We start from the raw sequence: 16,337 nt of genomic DNA, 5'->3' as shown, positions 1-16,337 counted from the left end.
ATGTCATCTGTCATCTGTCATCTTTCGTCTGTCATATTTCGTCCGTCAACTGTTATCTGTAAACTGTCATCTGTCGTCTGTCATCTGTCATCTGTCATCTGTAATATCTCATCTGTCACCTGTCATCTGCCATCCGTCATCTGTTGATTGTTATCTCTCATCTGTCATCTGTCATCTGTCAACTGTTATCTGTCATCTGTCATTTGTCATCTGTCATATCTCATCTGTCATGTGCATCTCTCATCTGTCATCTGTCATCTGTCAGCTGTCATCTGTCATCTGTCATCTGTCAGCTGTCATCTGTCATCTGTCATCTGTCATCTGTCATCTGTCATCTGTCATGTGTCATCTGTCATCTGTCATATGTCATCTGTCATCTGTCATCTGTCATGTGTCATCTGTCATCTGTAATCTGTCATATGTCATTTGTCATTTGTCATCTGTCATCTGTCATTTGTCATCTGTCATCTGTCATCTGTCAACTGTCATCTGTCATCTGTCATATGTCATCTATCATCTGTCATCTGTCAACTGTTATCTGTCATGTGTCATGTGTCATCTGTCATCTGTCATCTGTAATGTGTCATCTGTCATCTGTCATCTGTCATCTGTAATCTGTCATATGTCATTTGTCATCTGTCTTCTGTCATGTGTCATCTGTCATCTGTCATCTGTCATCTGTCATCTGTCATCTGTCATCTGTCATTTGTTATCTGTCATCTATCATGTGTCAATCGTCAACTGTTATTTGTCATCTTTCATCTGTCATCTGTCATCTGTCATCTGTCATCTGTCATCTGTCATCTGTCATCTGTCATCTGTCATCTGTCATCTGTCATCTGTCATCTGTCATCTGTCATCTGTCATCTGTCATCTGTCATCTGTCATCTGTCATCTGTCATCTGTCATCTGTCATCTGTCATCTGTCATCTGTCATCTGTCATCTGTCATCTGTCAACTGTATTCTGTCATGTGTCATCTGTCATGTGTCATCTGTCATCTGTCATTTGTCATCTGTCGTCTGTCATGTGTCATCTGTCATCTGTCATCTGTCATCTGTCATCTGTCATCTGTCGTCTGTCATCTGTCATTTGTCAACTGTTATCTTTCGCCTGTCATCTGTCATCTGTCAACTGTTATCTGTCGTCTGTCATCTGTCATATCTCATATGTCATCTGCCATCTGTCATCTGTCATGTGTCATCTGTCATCTGTCATCTGTCATCTGTCATCTGTCATCTGTCATCTGTCATATCTCATCTATCATCTGTCATGTGTCATCTGTCATCTGTCATGTGTCATCTGTCATCTGTCGTCTGTCATCTGTCATCTGTCATCTGTCATCTGTCATCTGTTATCTGTCATGTGTCATCTGTCATCTGTCATATCTCATTTTTCATCTGCCATCTGTCATCTGTCAACTGTTATCTGTCATATCTCATCTATCATCTGTCATGTGTCATCTGTCATCTGTCATGTGTCATCTGTCATCTGTCATCTGTCATGTGTCATCTGTCATCTGTCATGTGTCATCTGTCATCTGTCATCTGTCATCTGTCATCTGTCATCTGTTATCTGTCATGTGTCATCTGCCATCTGTCATCTGTCATCTGTCATCTGTCAACTGTTATCTGTCATGTGTCATCTGTCATCTGTCATGTGACATCTGTCATCTGTCATTTGTCATCTGTCGTCTGTCATGTGTCATCTGTCATCTGTCATCTATCATCTGTCAATCGTCAACTGTTATCTGTCATCTTTCATCTGTCATCTGTCATCTGTCATCTGTCATCTGTCATCTGTCATCTGTCATCTGTCATCTGTCATTTGTCATCTGTCATCTGTCATCTGTCATCTGTCATCTGTCATCTGTCATCTGTCATCTGTCATCTGTCATCTGTCATCTGTCATCTGTGATCTGTCATCTGTCATCTGTCAACTGTTATCTCTCATGTGTGATCTGTCATCTGTCATGTGTCATCTGTCATCTGTCATTTGTCATCTGTCGTCTGTCATGTGTCATCTGTCATCTGTCATCTGTCATCTGTCATCTGTCATCTGTCATTTGTCAACTGTTATCTTTCGCCTGTCATCTGTCATCTGTCAACTGTTATCTGTCATCTGTCATATCTCATATGTCATCTGCCATCTGTCATCTGTCATGTGTCATCTGTCATCTGTCACCTGTCATCTGTCATCTGTCATATCTCATCTATCATCTGTCATGTGTCATCTGTCATCTGTCATGTGTCATCTGTCATCTGTCATCTGTCATGTGTCATCTGTCATCTGTCATGTGTCATCTGTCATCTGTCATCTGTCATCTGTCATCTGTCATCTGTCATCTGTTATCTGTCATGTGTCATCTGTCATCTGTCATATCTCATCTTTCATCTGCCATCTGTCATCTGTCAACTGTTATCTCTCATCTGTCTTCTGTCAACTGTTATCTGTCATTTGTCATCTGTCATCTGTCATGTGTCATCTGTCATCTGTCATCTGTCATCTGTCATCTGTCATATCTCATCTGTCATCTGTCATGTGTCATCTGTCATCTGTCATGTGTCATCTGTCATCTGTCATCTGTCATCTGTCATGTGTCATCTGTCATCTGTCATATCTCATCTTTCATCTGCCATCTGTCATCTGTCAACTGTTATCTCTCATCTGTCATCTGTCAATTGTTATATGTCATTTGTCATCTGTCATCTGTCATGTGTCATCTGTCATATCTCATTTGTCATCTGTCATGTGTCATCTGTCATCTGTCATCTGTCATCTGTCATCTGTCATCTGTCATTTTTCGTCTGTCATATTTCGTCCGTCAACTGTTATCTGTCAACTGTCATCTATCGTCTGTCATCTGCCATCTGTCATCTGCCATCTGTCATCTGTCATCTGTCATCTGTCATTTGTCATATCTCAACTGTCACCTGTCACCTGCCATCTGTCATCTGTCAACTGTTATCTCTCATCTGTCATCTGTCAGTTGACATCTGTCATATGTCATCTATCATCTGTCATCTGTCAACTGTTATCTGTCATTTGTCATCTGTCATGTGTTATCTGTTATCTGTCATCTGTCATCTGTCATGTGTCATATGTCATCTGTCATCTGTCATCTGTCATGTGTCATCTGTCATCTGTCATCTGTCATCTGTCATCTGTAATCTGTCATATGTCATTTGTCATTTGTCATATATCATCTGTCATCTGTCATCTGTCATGTGTCATCTGTCATCTGTCATCTGTCATCTGTAATCTGTCATATGTCATTTGTCATTTGTCATCTGTCATCTGTCACCTGTCATTTGTCATCTGTCATCTGTCATCTGTCAACTGTCATCTGTCATATGTCATCTATCATCTGTCATCTGTCAACTGTTATATGTCATCTGTCATTTGTCATCTGTCATATCTCATCTGTCATGTGTCATCTCTCATCTGTCATCTGTCAGCTGTCATCTTTCATCTGTCATCTGTCAGCTGTCATCTGTCATCTGTCATCTGTCATCTGTCATCTGTCATGTGTCATCTGTCATCTGTCATATGTCATCTGTCATCTGTCATCTGTCATGTGTCATCTGTAATCTGTCATCTGTCATCTGTCATCTGTAATCTGTCATATGTCATTTGTCATTTGTCATCTGTCATCTGTCATCTGTCATTTGTCATCTGTCATCTGTCATCTGTCAACTGTCATCTGTCATATGTCATCTATCATCTGTCATCTGTCAACTGTTATCTGTCATGTGTCATGTGTCATCTGTCATCTGTCATCTGTAATGTGTCATCTGTCATCTGTCATCTGCCATCTGTCATCTGTCATTTGTCATCTGTCATCTGTCATCTATCATCTGTCAATCGTCAACTGTTATCTGTCATCTTTCATCTGTCATCTGTCATCTGTCATCTGTCATCTGTCATTTGTCATCAGTCATCTGTCATCTGTCATCTGTCATCTGTCATCTGTCATCTGTCATCTGTCATCTGTCATCTGTCATCTGTCATCTGTCGTTTGTCAACTGTTATCTTTCGCCTGTCATCTGTCATCTGTCATCTGTCATCTGTCATCTGTCATCTGTCATCTGTCATCTGTCATCTGTCATTTGTCAACTGTTATCTGTCATGTGTCATCTGTCATGTGTCATCTGTCATCTGTCATTTGTCATCTGTCGTCTGTCATGTGTCATCTGTCATCTGTCATCTGTCATCTGTCATCTGTCATCTGTCATCTGTCATTTGTCAACTGTTATCTTTCGCCTGTCATCTGTCATCTGTCAACTGTTATATGTCATCTGTCATCTGTCATATCTCATATGTCATCTGTCATCTGTCATATGTCATCTGTCATAACTCATCTGTCATCTGCCATCTGTCATCTGTCATGTGTCATCTGTCATCTGTCATCTGTCATCTGTCATCTGTCATCTGTCATCTGTCATCTGTCATATCTCATCTATCATCTGTCATGTGTCATCTGTCATCTGTCATGTGTCAACTGTCATCTGTCATCTGTCATCTGTCATATGTCATCTGTCATCTGTCATGTGTCATCTGTCATCTGTCATATCTCATCTTTCATCTGCCATCTGTCATCTGTCAACTGTTATCTCTCATCTGTCATCTGTCAACTGTTATCTGTCATTTGTCATCTGTCATCTGTCATGTGTCATCTGTCATCTGTCATATCTCATCTGTCATCTGTCATCTGTCATCTGTCATATCTCATCTGTCATCTGTCATGTGTCATCTGTCATGTGTCATCTGTCATCTGTCATCTGTCATCTGTCATGTGTCATCTGTCATCTGTCATATCTCATCTTTCATCTGCCATCTGTCATCTGTCAACTGTTATCTCTCATCTGTCATCTGTCAACTGTTATCTGTCATTTGTCATCTGTCATCTGTCGTGTCTCATCTGTCATATCTCATTTGTCATCTGTCATGTGTCATCTGTCATCTGCCATCTGTCATGTGTCATGTGTCTTCTGTCATCTCTCATCTGTCATCTGTCATCTGTCATCTGTCATCTTTCGTCTGTCATATTTCGTCCGTCAACTGTTATCTGTCAACTGTCATCTGTCGTCTGTCATCTGCCATGTGTCATCTGTCATCTGTCATATCTCATCTTTCATCTGCCATCTGTCATCTGTCAACTGTTATCTCTCATCTGTCATCTGTCAACTGTTATCTGTCATTTGTCATCTGTCATCTGTCATGTGTCATCTGTCATCTGTCATATCTCATCTGTCATCTGTCATCTGTCATCTGTCATATCTCATCTGTCATCTGTCATGTGTCATCTGTCATGTGTCATCTGTCATCTGTCATCTGCCATCTGTCATCTGTCATCTGTCATCTGTCATCTGTCATATCTCAACTCTCACCTGTCACCTGCCATCTGTCATCTGTCAACTGTTATCTCTCATCTGTCATCTGTCAGTTGACATCTGTCATCTGTCATCTGTCATCTGTCATCTGTAATCTCTCATATGTTATTTGTCATCTGTCATCTGTCATCTGTCATCTGTCATCTGTCATCTGTCATCTGTCATCTGTCATCTGTCATCTGTCATCTGTCATCTGTCATCTGTCATCTGTCATCTGTCATCTGTCATCTGTCAACTGTCATCTGTCATATGTCATCTATCATCTGTCAGCTGTCAACTGTTATCTGTCATATGTCATCTATCATCTGTCAGCTGTCAACTGTTATCTGTCATGTGTCATCTGTCATCTGTCATGTGTCATCTGTCATCTGTCATCTGTCATCTGTCATCTGTCATCTGTCATCTGTCATCTGTCATCTGTCATCTGTCATCTGTCATATGTAATCTGTCATATGTCATTTGTCATCTGTCATCTGTCATGTGTCATCTGTCATCTGTCATCTGTAATCTGGCATATGTCATTTGTCATCTGTCATCTGTCATCTGTCATGTGTCATCTGTCATCTGTCATCTGTCATTTGTTATCTGTCATCTATCATCTGTCAATCGTCAACTGTTATCTGTCATCTTTCATCTGTCATCTGTCGTCTGTCATCTGTCATCTGTCATCTGTCATCTGTCATCTGTCATCTGTCATCTGTCATCTGTCATCTGTCATCTGTCATCTCTCATCTGTCATCTGTCATCTGTCATCTGTCATCTGTCATCTGTAATTTGTCATCTGTCATCTGTCATCTGTCATCTGTCATCTGTCATCTGACATCTGTCATCTGTCATCTGTCATCTGTCATCTGTCATCTGTCATCTGTCATATGTCATCTGTCATCTGTCATCTTTCGTCTGTCATATTTCGTCCGTCAACTGTTATCTGTCAACTGTCATCTGTCGTCTGTCATCTGTCATCTGTCATCTGTAATATCTCATCTGTCACCTGTCATCTGCCATCCGTCATCTGTTGATTGTTATCTCTCATCTGTCATCTGTCAACTGTTATCTGTCATTTGTCATTTGTCATCTATCGTCTGTCATCTGTCATCTGTCATATGTCATCTGTCATCTGTCATCTTTCGTCTGTCATATTTCGTCCGTCAACTGTTATCTGTCAACTGTCATATGTCATTTGTCATTTGTCATCTGTCATCTGTCATCTGTCATTTGTCATCTGTCATCTGTCATCTGTCAACTGTCATCTGTCATATGTCATCTATCATCTGTCATCTGTCAACTGTTATCTGTCATGTGTCATGTGTCATCTGTCATCTGTCATCGGTCATGTGTCATCTGTCATCTGTCATCTGTCATCTGTAATCTGTCATATGTCATTTGTCATCTGTCATCTGTCATCTGTCATGTGTCATCTGTCATCTGTCATCTGTCATCTGTCACTTGTTATCTGTCATCTATCATGTGTCAATCGTCAACTGTAATCTGTCATCTTTCATCTGTCATCTGCCATCTGTCATCTGTCATCTGTCATCTGTCATCTGTCATCTGTCATCTGTCATCTATCATCTGTCAATCGTCAACTGTTATCTGTCATCTTTCATCTGTCAACGTTCATCTGTCATCTGTCATCTGTCATCCGTCATCTGTCATCTGTCATCTGTCATCTGTCATCTGTCATCTGTCATCTGTCATCTGTCATCTGTCATCTGTCATCTGTCATCTGTCATCTGTCATCTGTCATCTGTCATCTGTCATCTGTCATCTGTCATCTGTCATCTGTCATCTGTCATCGGCCATCTGTCATCTGTCATGTGTCATCTGTCATCTGTCATATCTCATCTTTCATCTGCCATCTGTCATCTGTCGACTGTTATCTCTCATTTGTCATCTGTCATCTGTCATCTGTCATGTGTCATCTGTCATCTGTCATCTGTCATCTGTCACTTGTTATCTGTCATCTATCATGTGTCAATCGTCAACTGTAATCTGTCATCTTTCATCTGTCATCTGCCATCTGTCATCTGTCATCTGTCATCTGTCATCTGTCGTCTGTCATCTGTCATCTATCATCTGTCAATCGTCAACTGTTATCTGTTATCTTTCATCTGTCATCTGTCATCTGTCATCTGTCATCTGTCATATCTCATCTGTCATCTGTCATATCTCATCTGTCATCTGTCATGTGTCATCTGTCATCTGTCATGTGTCATGTGTCATCTGTCATCTGTCATCTGTCATCTGTCATGTGTCATCTGTCATCTGTCATATCTCATCTTTCATCTGCCATCTGTCATCTGTCAACTGTTATCTCTCATCTGTCATCTGTCAACTGTTATCTGTCATTTGTCATCTGTCATTTGTCATGTGTCATCTGTCATATCTCATTTGTCATCTGGCATGTGTCATCTGTCATCTGTCATGTGTCATGTGTCATCTGCCATCTGTCATGTGTCATCTGTCATCTGTCATCTGTCATCTGTAATCTGTCATATGTCATTTGTCATCTGTCATGTGTCATCTGTCATCTGTCATGTGTCATCTGTCATTTGTTATCTTTCATCTATCATGTGTCAATCGTCAACTGTTATCTGTCATCTTTCATCTGTCATCTGTCATCTGTCATCTGTCATCTGTCATCTGTCATCTATCATCTGTCAATCGTCAACTGTTATCTGTCATCTTTCATCTGTCATCTGTCATCTGTCATCTGTCATTTGTCATCTGTCATCTGTCATCTGTCATCTGTCATCTGTAATCTGTCATATGTCATTTGTCATCTGTCATCTGTCATGTGTCATCTGTCATCTGTCATCTGTCATCTGTCATCTGTCATGTCATATGTCATCTGTCATCTGTCATTTGTCATCTGTCATTTGTCATGTGTCATCTGTCATATCTCATTTGTCATCTGTCATGTGTCATCTGTCATCTGTCATGTGTCATGTGTCATCTGCCATCTGTCATGTGTCATCTGTCATCTGTCATCTGTAATCTGTCATCTGTCATCTGTCATCTGTCATGTGTCATCTGTCATCTGTCATCTGTCATCTGTCACTTGTTATCTGTCATCTATCATGTGTCAATCGTCAACTGTAATCTGTCATCTTTCATCTGTCATCTGCCATCTGTCATCTGTCATCTGTCATCTGTCATCTGTCATCTGTCATCTGTCATCTGTCATCTATCATCTGTCAATCGTCAACTGTTATCTGTCATCTTTCATCTGTCATCTGTCATCTGTCATCTGTCATCTGTCATCTGTCATCTGTCATCTGTCATCTGTCATCTGTCATCTGTCATCTGTCATCTGTCATCTGTCATCTGTCATCTGTCATCTGTCATCTGTCATCTGTCATCTGTCATCTGTCATCTGTCATTTGTCATCTGTCATCTGTCATCTGTCATCTGTCATCGGCCATCTGTCATCTGTCATGTGTCATCTGTCATCTGTCATATCTCATCTTTCATCTGCCATCTGTCATCTGTCGACTGTTATCTCTCATTTGTCATCTGTCATCTGTCATCTGTCATGTGTCATCTGTCATCTGTCATCTGTCATCTCTCACTTGTTATCTGTCATCTATCATGTGTCAATCGTCAACTGTAATCTGTCATCTTTCATCTGTCATCTGCCATCTGTCATCTGTCATCTGTCATCTGTCATCTGTCATCTGTCATCTGTCATCTATCATCTGTCAATCGGCAACTGTTATCTGTCATCTTTCATCTGTCATCTGTCATCTGTCATCTGTCATCTGTCATCTGTCATATCTCATCTGTCATCTGTCATATCTCATCTGTCATCTGTCATGTGTCATCTGTCATCTGTCATGTGTCATCTGTCATCTGTCATCTGTCATCTGTCATCTGTCATCTGTCATGTGTCATCTGTCATCTGTCATATCTCATCTTTCATCTGCCATCTGTCATCTGTCAACTGTTATCTCTCATCTGTCATCTGTCAACTGTTATCTGTCATTTGTCATCTGTCATTTGTCATGTGTCATCTGTCATATCTCATTTGTCATCTGTCATGTGTCACCTGTCATCTGTCATGTGTCATGTGTCATCTGCCATCTGTCATGTGTCATCTGTCATCTGTCATCTGTAATCTGTCATATGTCATTTGTCATCTGTCATGTGTCATCTGTCATCTGTCATCTGTCATCTGTCATTTGTTATCTTTCATCTATCATGTGTCAATCGTCAACTGTTATCTGTCATCTTTCATCTGTCATCTGTCATCTGTCATCTGTCATCTGTCATCTGTCATCTGTCATCTATCATCTGTCAATCGTCAACTGTTATCTGTCATCTTTCATCTGTCATCTGTCATCTGTCATCTGTCATTTGTCATCTGTCATCTGTCATCTGTCATCTGTCATCTGTCATCTGTCATCTGTCATCTGTCATCTGTAATCTGTCATATGTCATTTGTCATCTGTCATCTGTCATGTGTCATCTGTCATCTGTCATCTGTCATCTGTCATCTGTCATGTCATATGTCATCTGTCATCTGTCATTTGTTATCTTTCATCTGTCATCTGTCAATCGCCAACTGTTATTTGTCATCTTTCATCTGTCATCTGTCATCTGTCATCTGTCATCTGTCATCTGTCATCTGTCATCTGTCATCTGTCATCTGTCATCTGTCATCTGTCATCTGTCATCTGTCACCTGTTATCTGTAATCTGTCATCTGTCATCTGTCATCTGACATCTGTTATTTGTCATGTGTCATCTGTCATCTGTCATGTGTCATCTCTCATCTGTCATCTGTCATCTGTCATCTGTCATCTGTCATCTGTCACCTGTCATCTGTAATCTGTCATCTGTCATGCGTCATCTGTCATCTGTCATGCGTCATCTTTCATCTGTCACCTGTCATCTGTAATCTGTCATCCGTCATGCGTCATCTGTCATCTGTCATGCGTCATCTGTCATGTGTCATCTGTCATCTGTCATGTGTCATCTCTCATCTGTCATCTGTCATCTGTCATCTGTCATCTGTCATCTGTCATCTGTCACCTGTCATCTGTAATCTGTCATCGGTCATGCGTCATCTGTCATCTGTCATGCGTCATCTGTCATCTGTCATCTGACATCTGTCATCTGTCATCTGACATCTGTCGTCTGTCATTTGTCATCTGTCATCTGTCATCTGTCATGTGTCATCTCTCATCTGTCATCTGTCATCTGTCATATGTCATCTGTCATCTGTCATCTGTCATCTGTCATCTGTCATCTGTCATCTGTCATCTGTCATCTGTCATCTGTCATCTGTCACCTGTCATCTGTAATCTGTCATCTGTCATGCGTCATCTGTCATCTGTCATGCGTCATCTGTCATCTGTCATCTGACATCTGTCATCTGTCATCTGACATCTGTCATCTGTCATCTGTCATCTGTCATCTGTCATATGTCATCTGTCTTCTGTCACCTGTCATCTGTAATCTGTCATCTGTCATGCGTCATCTGTCATCTGTCATGCGCCATCTGTCATGTGTCATCTGTCATCTGTCATGTGTCATCCCTCATCTGTCATCTGTCATCTGTCATCTGTCATCTGTCACCTGTCATCTGTAATCTGTCATCTGTCATGCGTCATCTGTCATCTGTCATGCGTCATCTGTCATCTGACATCTGTCATCTGTCATCTGACATCTGTCGTCTGTCATCTGTCATCTGTCATCTGTCATCTGTCATCTGTCATCTGTCATCTGTCATCTGTCATCTGTCATCTGTCATCTGTCATCTGTCATCTGTCATCTGTCATCTGTCATCTGTCATCTGTCATCTGTCATGTGTCATCCCTCATCTGTCATCTGTCATCTGTCATCTGTCACCTGTCATCTGTAATCTGTCATCTGTCATGCGTCATCTGTCATCTGTCATGCCTCATCTGTCATCTGACATCTGTCATCTGTCATCTGTCATCTGTCATCTGTCATCTGTCATCTGTCATCTGTCATCTGTCATCTGTCATCTGTCATCTGTCATCTGTCATCTGTCATCTGTCATCTGTCATCTGTCATCTGTCATCTGTCATCTGTCATCTGTCATTTGTTATCTGTCATCTGTCATTTGTCAGCTGTCATATGTCATCTGTCTTCTGTCATCTGTCATCTGTCATCTGTCATCTGACATCAGTCATCTGTCATCTGACATCTGTCGTCTGTCATTTGTCATCTGTCATCTGTCATCTGTCATGTGTCATCTCTCATCTGTCATCTGTCATCTGTCATATGTCATTTGTCATCTATCATCTGTCATGTGTCATCTGTCATCTGTCATCTGTCATCTGTCATCTGTCATCTGTCATCTGTCATCTGTCATCTGTCATCTGTCATCTGTCATCTGTCATCTGTCATCTGTCATCTGTCATTTGTCATCTGTCATCTGTCATCTGTCATCTGACATCTGTCGTCTGTCATCTGTCATCTGTCATCTGTCATCTGTCATCTGTCATCTGTCATCTGTCATGTGTCATCTGTCATCTGTCATTTGTCATCTGTCATCTGTCATGTGTCATCTCTCATCTGTCATCTGTCATCTGTCATATGTCATTTGTCATCTGTCATCTGTCATGTGTAATCTGTCATCTGTCATCTGTCATCTGTCATCTGTCATCTGTCATCTGTCATCTGTCATTTGTTATCTGTCATCTGTCATTTGTCATCTGTCATATGTCATCTGTCATCTGTCTTCTGTCATCTGGCATCTGTCATCTGTCATCTGTCATCTGTCATCTGTCATGTGTCATCTGTAATCTGTCATCTGTCATCTGTCATCAGTCATCTGTCATCTGTCATCTCTCATCTATCATCTGTCATCTGTCATGTGTCATCTGTCATCTGTCATGTGTCATCTGTCATCTGTCATTTGCCATGTGTCATCTCTCATCTGTCATCTGTCATCTGTCATCTGTCATCTGTCAGTTGTCATCTGTCATATGTCATCTATCATCTGTCATCTGTCAACTGTTATCTGTCATGTGTCATCTGTCATCTGTCATGTGTCATCTGTCATCTGTCATCTGTCATCTGTCATGTGTCATCTGTCATTTGTTATCTGTCATCTGTCATTTGTCAGCTGTCATATGTCATCTGTCATCTGTCATCTGTCATCTGACATCTGTCGTCTGTCGTCTGTCATCTGTCATCTGTCATCTGTCATCTGTCATCTGTCATGTGTCATCTGTCATCTGTCATTTGTCATCTGTCATCTGTCATCTGTCATGTGTCATCTCTCATCTGTCATCTGTCATCTGTCATATGTCATTTGTTATTTGTCATCTGTCATGTGTCATCTGTCATCTGTCATCTGTCATCTGTCATCTGTCATCTGTCATCTGTCATCTGTCATCTGTCATCTGTCATTTGTTATCTGTCATCTGTCATTTGTCAGCTGTCATATGTCATCTGTCATCTGTCTTCTGTCATCTGGCATCTGTCATCTGTCATCTGTCATCTGTCATCTGTCATCTGTCATCTGTCATCTGTCATCTTTCATCTGTCATCTGTCATGTGTCATCTGTCATCTGTCATCTGTCATCTGTCATCTGTTATCTGTCATCTGTCATCTGTCATCTGTCATCTGTCATCTGTCATGTGTCATCTGTCATCTGTCATGTGTCATCTGTCATCTGTCATCTGTCATGTGTCATCTGTCATCTGTCATCTGTCACCTGTCATCTGCCATCCGTCATCTGTTGATTGTTATCTCTCATCTGTCATCTGTCATCTGTCAACTGTTATCTGTCATCTATCATTTGTCATCTGTCATATCTCATCTGTCATGTGTCATCTCTCATCTGTCATCTGTCATCTATCATCTGTCAGCTGTCATCTGTCATCTGTCAGCTGTCATCTGTCATCTGTCATCTGTCATCTGTCATCTGTCATCTGTAATCTGTCATATGTCATTTGTCATTTGTCATCTGTCATCTGTCATCTGTCATTTGTCATCTGTCATCTGTCATCTGTCAACTGTCATCTGTCATATGTCATCTATCATCTGTCATCTGTCAACTGTTATCTGTCATGTGTCATGTGTCATCTGTCATCTGTCATCTGTCATGTGTCATCTGTCATCTGTCATCTGTCATCTGTCATCTGTAATCTGTCATATGTCATTTGTCATCTGTCATCTGTCATGTGTCATCTGTCATCTGTCATCTGTCATTTGTTATCTGTCATCTATCATGTGTCAATCGTCAACTGTTATCTGTCATCTTTCATCTGTCATCTGCCATCTGTCATCTGTCATCTGTCATCTGTCATCTGTCATCTGTCATTTATCATCTGTCAATCGTCAACTGTTATCTGTCATCTTTCATCTGTCATCTGTCATCTGTCATCTGTCATCTGTCATCTGTAATCTGTCATCTGTCATCTGTCATCTGTCATCTGTCATCTGTCATCTGTCATCTGTCATCTGTCATCTGTCATCTGTCATCTGTCAATTGTTATCTGTCATCTGTCATCTGTCATCTGTCATCTGTCATATCCCATCTGTCATCTGTCATCTGTCATATGTCATCTGTCATAACTCATCTGTCATCTGCCATCTGTCATGTGTCATCTGTCATCTGTCATCTGTCATCTGTCATCTGTCATCTGTCATATCTCATCTATCATCTGTCATGTGTCATCTGTCATCTGTCATGTGTCATCTGTCATCTGTCATCTGTCATCTGTCATCTGTCATGTGTCAGCTGTAATCTGTCATATCTCATCTTTCATCTGCCATCTGTCATCTGTCAACTGTTATCTCTCATCTGTCATCTGTCAACTGTTATCTGTCATTTGTCATCTGTCATCTGTGATGTGTCATCTGTCATCTGACATATCTCATCTGTCATCTGTCATCTGGCATCTGTCATATCTCATCTGTCATCTGTCATGTGTCATCTGTCATCTGTCATGTGTCATCTGTCATCTGTCATCTGTCATCTGTCATCTGTCATGTGTCATCTGTCATCTGTCATATCTCATCTTTCATCTGCCATCTGTCATCTGTCAACTGTTATCTCTCATCTGTCATCTGTCAACTCTTATCTGTCATTTGTCATCTGTCATCTTTCATGTGTCATCTATCATATCTCATTTGTCATCTGTCATGTGTCATCTGTCATCTGTCATCTGTCATGTGTCATCTGTCATCTGTCATCTGTCATCTGTCATCTGTTATCTGTCATCTGTCATCTGTAATCTGGCATATGTCATTTGTCATCTGTCATCTGTCATGTGTCATCTGTCATCTGTCATCTGTCATCTGTCATTTGTTATCTGTCATCTATCATGTGTCAATCGTCAACTGTTATCTGTCATCTTTCATCTGTCATCTGTCATCTGTCATCTGACATCTGTCATCTGTTATCTATCATCTGTCAATCATCAACTGTTATCTGTCATCTTTCATCTGTCATCTGTCATGTGTCATCTGTCATCTGTCATCTGTCATCTGTCATCTGTCATCTGTCATCTGTCATCTGTCATCTGTCATCTGTCATCTGTCATCTGTCATCTGTCATCTGTCATCTGTCATTTGTCATCTGTCATCTGTCATCTGTCATCTGTCATCTGTCATCTGTCATCTGTTATCTGTCATCTGTCATCTGTCATCTGTCATCTGTCAACTGTCATCTGTCATATGTTATCTATCATCTGTCAGCTGTCAACTGTTATCTGTCATGTGTCATCTGTCATCTGTCATGTGTCATCTGTCATATGTCATGTGTCTTCTGTCATCTGTCATCTGTCATATGTAATCTGTCATATGTCATTTGTCATCTGTCATCTGTCATGTGTCATCTGTCATCTGTCATCTGTCATCTGTCATCTGTCATCTGTCATCTGTCATCTGTCATCTGTCATCTGTCATCTGTCATCTGTCATTTGTTATATGTCATCTGTCATCTGTCAATCGTCAACTGTTATTTGTCATCTTTCATCTGTCATCTGTCATGTGTCAACTGTCATCTGTCATCTGTCACCTGTCATATGTCAGCTGTCATCTGTCATCTGTCATATGTCAGCTGTCATCTGTCATCTGTCATCTGTCATCTGTCATGTGTCATCTGTCATCTGTCATCTGTCATCTGTCATCTGTCATCTGTCATCTGTCATCTGTCATGTGTCATCTGTCATCTGTCATCTGTCATCTGTCATCTGTCATTTGTCATCTGTCATCTGTCATCTGTCATCTGTCATCTGTCATCTGTCATCTGTCATCTGTCATTTGTCATCTGACATCTGTCATGCGTCATCTGTCATGTGTCATCTGTCATCTGTCATCTGTAATCTGTCATCTGTCATGCGTCATCTGTCATCTGTCATGCGTCATCTGTCATCTGTCATCTGACATCTGTCATCTGTCATCAGTCATATGTCATCTGTCATCTGTCACCTGTCATCTGTAATCTGTCATCTGGCATGCGTCATCTGTCATCTGTCATGCGTCATCTGTCATGTGTTATCTGTCATCTGTCATGTGTCATCTCTCATCTGTCATCTGTCATCTGTCATCTGTAATCTGTCATCTGTCATGCGTCATCTGTCATGTGTCATCTGTCATCTGTCATGTGTCATCTCTCATCTGTCATCTGTCATCTGTCATCTGTCATCTGTCATCTGTCATCTGTCACCTGTCATCTGTAATCTGTCATCTGTCATGCGTCATCTGTCATGCGTCATCTGTCATCTGTCATTTGTCATCTGTCATCTGTCATCTGTCATCTGACATCTGTCATCTGTCATCTGTCATCTGTCATCTGTCATATGTCATCTGTCATCTGTCATCTGAAATCTGTCACCTGTCATCTGTAATCTGTCATGCGTCATCTGTCATCTGTCATGCGTCATCTGTCATGTGTCATCTGTCATCTGTCATGTGTCATCTGTCATCTGTCATCTGTCATCTGTCATCTGTCATCTGT

This window comes from Condylostylus longicornis, unplaced genomic scaffold, assembly GCF_029603195.1.
Source record: "Condylostylus longicornis isolate FDR11 unplaced genomic scaffold, ASM2960319v2 ptg000090l, whole genome shotgun sequence".
Lineage (NCBI taxonomy): Eukaryota > Metazoa > Arthropoda > Insecta > Diptera > Dolichopodidae > Condylostylus > Condylostylus longicornis.
This window is presented reverse-complemented; position numbering follows the sequence as displayed.